Source organism: Varanus komodoensis, unplaced genomic scaffold, assembly GCF_004798865.1.
Source record: "Varanus komodoensis strain SLA01 unplaced genomic scaffold, ASM479886v1 scaffold1, whole genome shotgun sequence".
Lineage (NCBI taxonomy): Eukaryota > Metazoa > Chordata > Lepidosauria > Squamata > Varanidae > Varanus > Varanus komodoensis.
This window is the reverse complement of record NW_025335268.1, coordinates 65,234,348-65,241,490: the sequence shown is the minus strand read 5'-3', so window position 1 is coordinate 65,241,490 and position 7,143 is coordinate 65,234,348.

Genomic DNA, 7,143 nt, shown 5'->3' with positions numbered 1-7,143 from the left:
CAGGGGAGAGAAAATGAGTCTGGCCTTTGCCATGCTTGTGAAATCATTATTCTGTTAGGAATGACACATGGAACTGAACTGACAGAAGCAAACTTCTGGCTTCACTCAGAGCCTATCACAATGAAAGTTGACTGGAAGTGGACTTTGAACATGACACCCATTGTTTATTTATCTGAGCTATAACCTAGTATAATTATTTTATTTTCCACAAAAGGAAGTATCATGTGTAGCAGTTCCCTGAAGAGTAGTTCTCTTATTATGTGTTATGTACACTCCCTTGACTTACTTCAATATTTTTTAAACTGGAAGAAATATATTGTTACACATATTAAAAAGCCCTTTCTCCATTATTCTCCTGCACATCTGTCACTCAGACTTGATGGAACTGGAGAACTGGGAGATATGTGTGGGTGGTGGGGGAGTGAAGCTGCTCTGTTCTATTCTTTTCCTTCGCTCTCGGAGCATTTCAAATGTCATGGCCTCCAGGCTTGAAGTGAGAACTTAAGAAACTGAGACTGGGGCATAGCCAAGCGAGCTACCATGAATTGTGTGTCCTCATCTGCCAGAACTGTCTTCAGTCACAGAAGTGAAGCATTAGCATTGACATATGCCATGGGCAGGCAGTGTGAAGCATCTGGAGTGGTCCTGCCTTAAATAGTAGGAGGACCTGGCATTCTACTTGATGTTCTTCAGGTACAACATCTGAAGCCTTTCGACTCAGAAAGAAAAATTCCCTTGGAACCCACTTCATACATCAGACAGAGGACTTCTTTGCTTTGGACTGCTTTGGATGAGATGCACTTCAATGTGGATCTAAGCAGAAGCTTGCTTTAGGTTGTCCAAAGCTACAGATGACCATAAAGGAGAAACAATGATAAATGCTTGAATCTGGGGGAAGGCAATTCAGAAGGCTTGCTAGGCTCTTCTCATTGAATGAAGCTTGCCAAACGTCATATAAATATTTGCAAGGGTTTTGTGCTAGTTGCATTTAAAATACGTTTTCTTCTTTTTCAGCTGAGTGATTAATCACACACAGCAAGAGGATGCAGAGGAGATGCTCTCTCCTAAGGCCTACTCCCAGGTAGGCCTAGTGGAAAGCACCTCTTTCCTGTCTGATGAGCAGTGGCCACACACAACCAGGAAAAGTGGGGCCGGGGGGCTCAGGGCTTGCCCTTTCTGGGCATCATGCTCACTCGGCTCCGTGATGGTCATGCACAGCAAGAAGAGCCTCTGACAGCTGCCCATAGGTACCTGTTGGGCCATACAGACTGAGGAGAAGGAGGGTGGCTCAGTACGTAATATTCTTTACACACCCATTTAAAGTTGTGTTTGCTTGCTTGTAGATTTAGCTTAGTCTAACCAACTTAGCTAGAAGTGGCACCAGAATCACGTGTATGGAAAGAAGCAATAACTAAATAACTCTCTCTCTCTCTCTCTCTCTCCCCCCCCATCCCTCCCCCACCCCACACACCCACAGACACACACCAGCAAGAAGAAATTAGAATTGGGATACAAGAGACTGAATTTTATGACAAGAATTATCTGGATTATAAAAAGGTCACACAAGCAAAGTTGAACCACTGACAATTGTACAACTCTACAAATTTAACTTTCAAAGGAACACTGAAAACTGTGGAACAACTTTTGATATGTTACTTCAGTGTTCCTTCTGAAAGAAATTTGTTTGGGGCACTCTGGTAAAGTCATTCTCTGATGGCAACCTACAAAAATCAATAACAAAACTACAGCCCTTTTCTCCCCAGCCCTCCACTTCTTTCCTGTAACGAACTTTCTGTGCAGTACTTGAGGGATGTTCAGAAATGCATCAGCTGGGACTTCTGGGTGAATGGCAACTTGATGAAGCAGCAGCGAATGTTGTTGACTGATTATAAACAATTAAAAATTGTAAAAACCAAAGTGCTCGATTAAGTGTCAAAGTAATTTCTGAAATGTGTGTAGTGATTGACTTTGCTTCAGACCCACTTCACTTTAGAAGTGGTCCAAAAGAACTCCAAAGTGGCCTGCCTCAATTTGAGTTTGAGCTTTGACCAAGGCAAATGCACTCCCTGCTCTTGGACCCTGAGCTAGAAGATTTACATTGGGATGCATGGCAATGTAGCCTGACAGGCAGGCTAGCAAGGGCCAGGAAAGACCAAATAAAGACCACAAATAAAGATTGTTTCGCTCTATTGGACTGCCTAATATTGCTGGTTTGGAAACTGTCTGAAGGGCACCTTCTGACCTTTAATAAGCGCATGGATGGGTTTTGGGGGCCATGGTAGGCAGTCACGCACTCAAGGATTGAATGCCACCTCAACCTTTTCTCATGAAAGGTTTGCAGCACATGCACAACTTCTCTGAGCACACAGATGTGTATGCAGACAGCACTTACATTCCAGTATGGACCTTTTTGAGCAGAGTCTCTCCTCGGCTATAGGAGATCTGTACATGTGGAGGAAATTGCTTGTTCTTGTTTCGTTCTTCAGGTGCTATTCCTTTGTTTCAAACACAGATGTGCTTCCCTTTCAAGACTACTTATTTTGGACTACTTATTGTGGACTACTTATTTTGTATGACAGTGCATACTGTTAAATAGCAGCAATGGGTCCACAGCTCAGTGTATGTCAACTGTTCAAGTGTGTAGACAATGGATAAAATAGCACAACTCACAACAAGTTCAGCCAAGGCTTTATACATTTAGGGGAAAAATAAATGAAAGCATCAGTCCTTGACACTTAGTAGATACAGTGGGGTTTATAGTGCAACATGTTAATGTTTACTTGAAAGTAAGTGAGGTTTTTACTTCTAGAAATAGGGAAACACCTGCTAAAATCATATAAAAGAAGCAGATACATTCTAACAGTGAGAAACTTAGTGATAAAGGGGTATTAATTAAGAATTTTCCAGTAGTTTGGGTGAGTTTTCAGGGTATACCATGATCAGCTTATGGTAGGTTGATGAAGTTTGGATGTTTGTACACAAATCTGCAATGTAATGTCTCAATTTGTGTGAAGAGGTTTCTTTCTATGTACAAGTATATCCACATGGATGCAACACAGATATGCACGTTTATATGTGCAAAGAGTGCCATTACTATGCCTAGATCATATGGACTCCCCCCGCCCCACACACACAAATACATGAGAACAGAGTATGGCATGACGGTGTTTAGATTTTTTTTTCACATAACAAGTGAAAAATTAAGGCACACAATTCGGCCTGCCTAGAACGGTTCTGTCTAGAAAAAACTTTAATTCTATGCATGGATAAACTGGGTCACAGTACACCATATAGTTGAAAATGAGGAGCACAAATTCTTTTGGGGAGAATGTGGTATAATCTCCTATGGGCACTTTTTGTATGATGTATCTGGTATTTATCTATCCTTTTAGCATCTTAAAATAACTGATGCCAGCTCTGAATTCTATATTTTTATGTCCTTGCTTAGTGGTTTTAGGTACATGGGTAGAGTTTTAAAAATCCTCTCTTTGCTTCTTGTTTCAAGGCAACAGAGGTTGGAAGGATATTTCTTAGTTATGCAGCAATTGCCTTATTTATTAACCAATTTGCTGAAAATATATTCAAACAGAATACAATGCTGATGGTAATTGAGATATATGCAAGATTTTTAGGGAGCTATTTTATTCTCGTCTTTAAACTGTATCATGCATCAAAAGAATTCCCCATGGGTTGCACTGGAATTAAGAAGCATATCTGTGATTTTATTGATTGCACCTCCAGCAGCGCCACACGTTTTAATTTGCCTTCTTGGCTCATATATATGATCTGCAGGCATATACATAAACACAACATTGCTGTCAGCTTGCCTAACCTAGGATGCAAAAACCTGTCACTTCAGTTCATTAAGTTCACATCTATCTGGCAGAGTTGAGATTGGAATTTGCAATCAGTAAATACAAGGATGGGAATGCAGCATAAGAACATGCTAAGTCAATGCATCAGCTGCTTTGTTTAGTTGCTGTTTTTATGCCAACAGACCTACTTCAGTTCAAAATAGGATGCACCAGGTTTCAAATCTTCAGATGCATATTGAATCTGTTCTTCAGTGTTCACATTCAAAGCAGAAGTTTTGGTCAAAATCAAAGCCATGATCTCATAAGCACATTACACTGACTTTAGTAATACTTCTTCATGAGATGGACTAGCATGTGAGTCTCAGTCTGTGAACAAAAGTTTTCTATGCAGTAAGCACAACTGAACATATTGCAGTCCACTTGCCAAGTAAGCATGCATAAGCTTACACCACGAAGCAAGATTTTTGGAGTTAACCCCATTAATCTCTACAGAAGTTACTCCTAAGTAATGGATTGGATCTATCCAAAGGTTACTCATTCTAAGCACTACCTTGTTAGAACTCAGGCTGAATCATTCTATTTACTTCCTAATTAAAGGTTCCCACTAGGCAACTTCCAGGAGTCTGGAGGTGAATGACCCTCTCAGAACCCACTGGGCCAGCACCCAATATTTGTGCCATCACATTTATTACTGATATGATGGTGGTGGTAAGCAAAACTCCTGGTTTTCCTTTTTAAAAAGATACACAGGTAGCATGCGCTTTGTATTAAAGCAAGTTTGTCTTCCCTGGATTCTTCCAGGTGTACACTTTTCCCTTCAAGTAGTTTTGTTCCATCCACACCTTCTTTTAAGGGAAATAGGCATCCTGTTTGGCTTCCTTTTCACTGATGAATTCCAATAGGAATTTCCTATGTGGAAGAGGCCCACCTCTCATTTAAATCTTTCTAACTAATATGTATGCAGATAGCTCTTAGGCTGCCTATACAACAAGCATGTTAAAATAACAGGGATGAAATAAGTAAAATGAAATAAAACAATGAATCACAAAAACAGAAGCAGTAATTCCCTCGGGTTTGGATCAAGAGAGTCGACTAGAATTTCTTTAAAAAGTAACTGCCAAATTATAATATAAAGTTTATCATGGATAAGTAATGAAGCTGATACTCATTCATGAAATAGCAATGGAAGTTCCTAGTAGAGTTTAAAATAAAGTGGATGATTTTTACTTTCCTGAACAAGCCAGCATGAGTCTACTATAAAACCTTTTGTCACATTTTTCTGTTCAATCACTTACATGCCTTCTATACAAGAAAATGCATTTGGGATTGGTGTGCAGGGTTGGAAAGGTTCAATGAAGAATCCACCTGTGTTCCATATGATATATGGCAAATTGTTGTCATTAATTTAATGTTAAATTATAGCCGCACTTGTAAAATTGCTAGATAAATGATATATGTTCCTGTAGTATGAGCAGAACGCTCATAAAAAGGAGGTTTCTTTTTGTAAGATCATTAGGGGGCTTATAAAGGTAGGACCAAGAACTTCAGGTGTTAGCTAACTAATCTATGTTAGTAGCTTGAATTATGACTCTACAAGTGAAATGTCATTCTTCTACCTATAGCAGAAGTAAGTTCTACCTATAGCAGAAGAAAAACAGAGGGAGGGATGGGAAGAGGTGAATGCACTGTTGGAATGTCCAGGATCTTTTTTGGGAATCTGCACATATGTGTAAGATTCTTCCTCAGAAAAGGAGGGTGGAAAATGTGGTCATTAGTTCCATTTGTATTATTATGAGACTGTTTTTGGGCAGGAGTGGGCAAAGAAGAGCCTGAGATTTATTAGCAGACCACTGGGTGACTTGCAGAAGATCAGCAAGGATTTCTGACTCCCAATAATAAGATGACTCCTGCTCCCCACATCCACACCATTATACTGCTGAAACTAAGAAAATATGAAGTGCTACGAACTCTGTCAAATTCTGCTTCTTAAAGCAAGTTACTTTAAAGACACCGTAGTTGCTTCTATGTGCCATCAAGTCTTCTCCAACTTATGGTGACCCTAGGAATCAAAGCTCCTAAAAAGCCCTGCCAATGACATACCTGCTCAGCTGTTCTAAATTAAAGTCTGTAGTTTCCTTTATGGAGACAATCCATCTCTTATTTGGTCTTCCTTACCTAGTATAATTGTCTTCTCCAAGGAGTCTTGACTTCTCAGGGTATGTCCAAAGTATGATAGCCTGAGTTTTGTTGTTTTTACTTCTAAGAAAAGATACATCATTTATTTAGTTAATTATGCATATTCTAGTGTAAGTTCAGGGACTCTAATCTGTATGGAAATGATATACAGATTTAATTAAGGGAAACTTTATGGGTCTTTAATGCTTTCCCATCACTTTGGGGCTGATCCAGACCTCGCCATCCTATTTGGTGCTTACTGTTTATATTGCAAACTCCTGATCCGTTAAAGTCCATAGATTCACTATTTTGCATCATAAATTGCATGGACCTCCATAGCAGTGGAGTAGAGTTAAAGCCCTTGTGCTAGGTTCCCAGTCCAGATCAGGAAACTTGTGCTTACATTAGGGTGGGAAAGGGTGGGAAAGGGTGGGAAAGAAGACTTAAGTACTGCTCACATCTTTGATTTTATTTTTTTTATTTCTTACATTTCTATGACACCCAGTAGCTGAAGCTTCTAGGCTGTTCAAAACAATTAAAACCATAAACCGCAACATGACAAGATATAAAAATTAAAAATTTAACATTAACCTTTATAATAAAAACATAGATTTCATGTAGATATTGAACAGTATGGGAGATATAATCTAGTGCTGTGGGACCACACTGCATAATTGCCAAGGCACAGAGCAGCCATCCTCAGGAGCCTCCTCCCTTAAAGGACCTTTAAGGAGGACTAGAAAAACCACATCACACTGCCTCCAACACTCAGCCCAGACAAACCGTCCAGAAGGAAACCATGGGCAGTGGTATTGAACGCCACCAGTAGATTCCCCCCACCCCACCCCTCAAAAAAAGAAAGCAACAGGGTTGCACTCCCTTTTCCTCTGTCTTGGCAAAGGGCAAGTAAGGAAGTTTCTGTAGCAAACACAGGTCTGAAATGGCTCCACATCATCTATTTCATTCAAAACCACCTGGAATTGACCAGCAACTACTCATTCAAGCAGTTTGTCCAGGAAAAGTATGTTGGTGTATAGCTGTTAGCATCATCCACCTTCAGGTTTCAGGAGAGGCCTAATTATCACTGCTTTTTAAAGGGCTGGCATTATCCTCTCTCTCAAGGAGGAATTGAAAACCTTCTGGATCCAGTGAG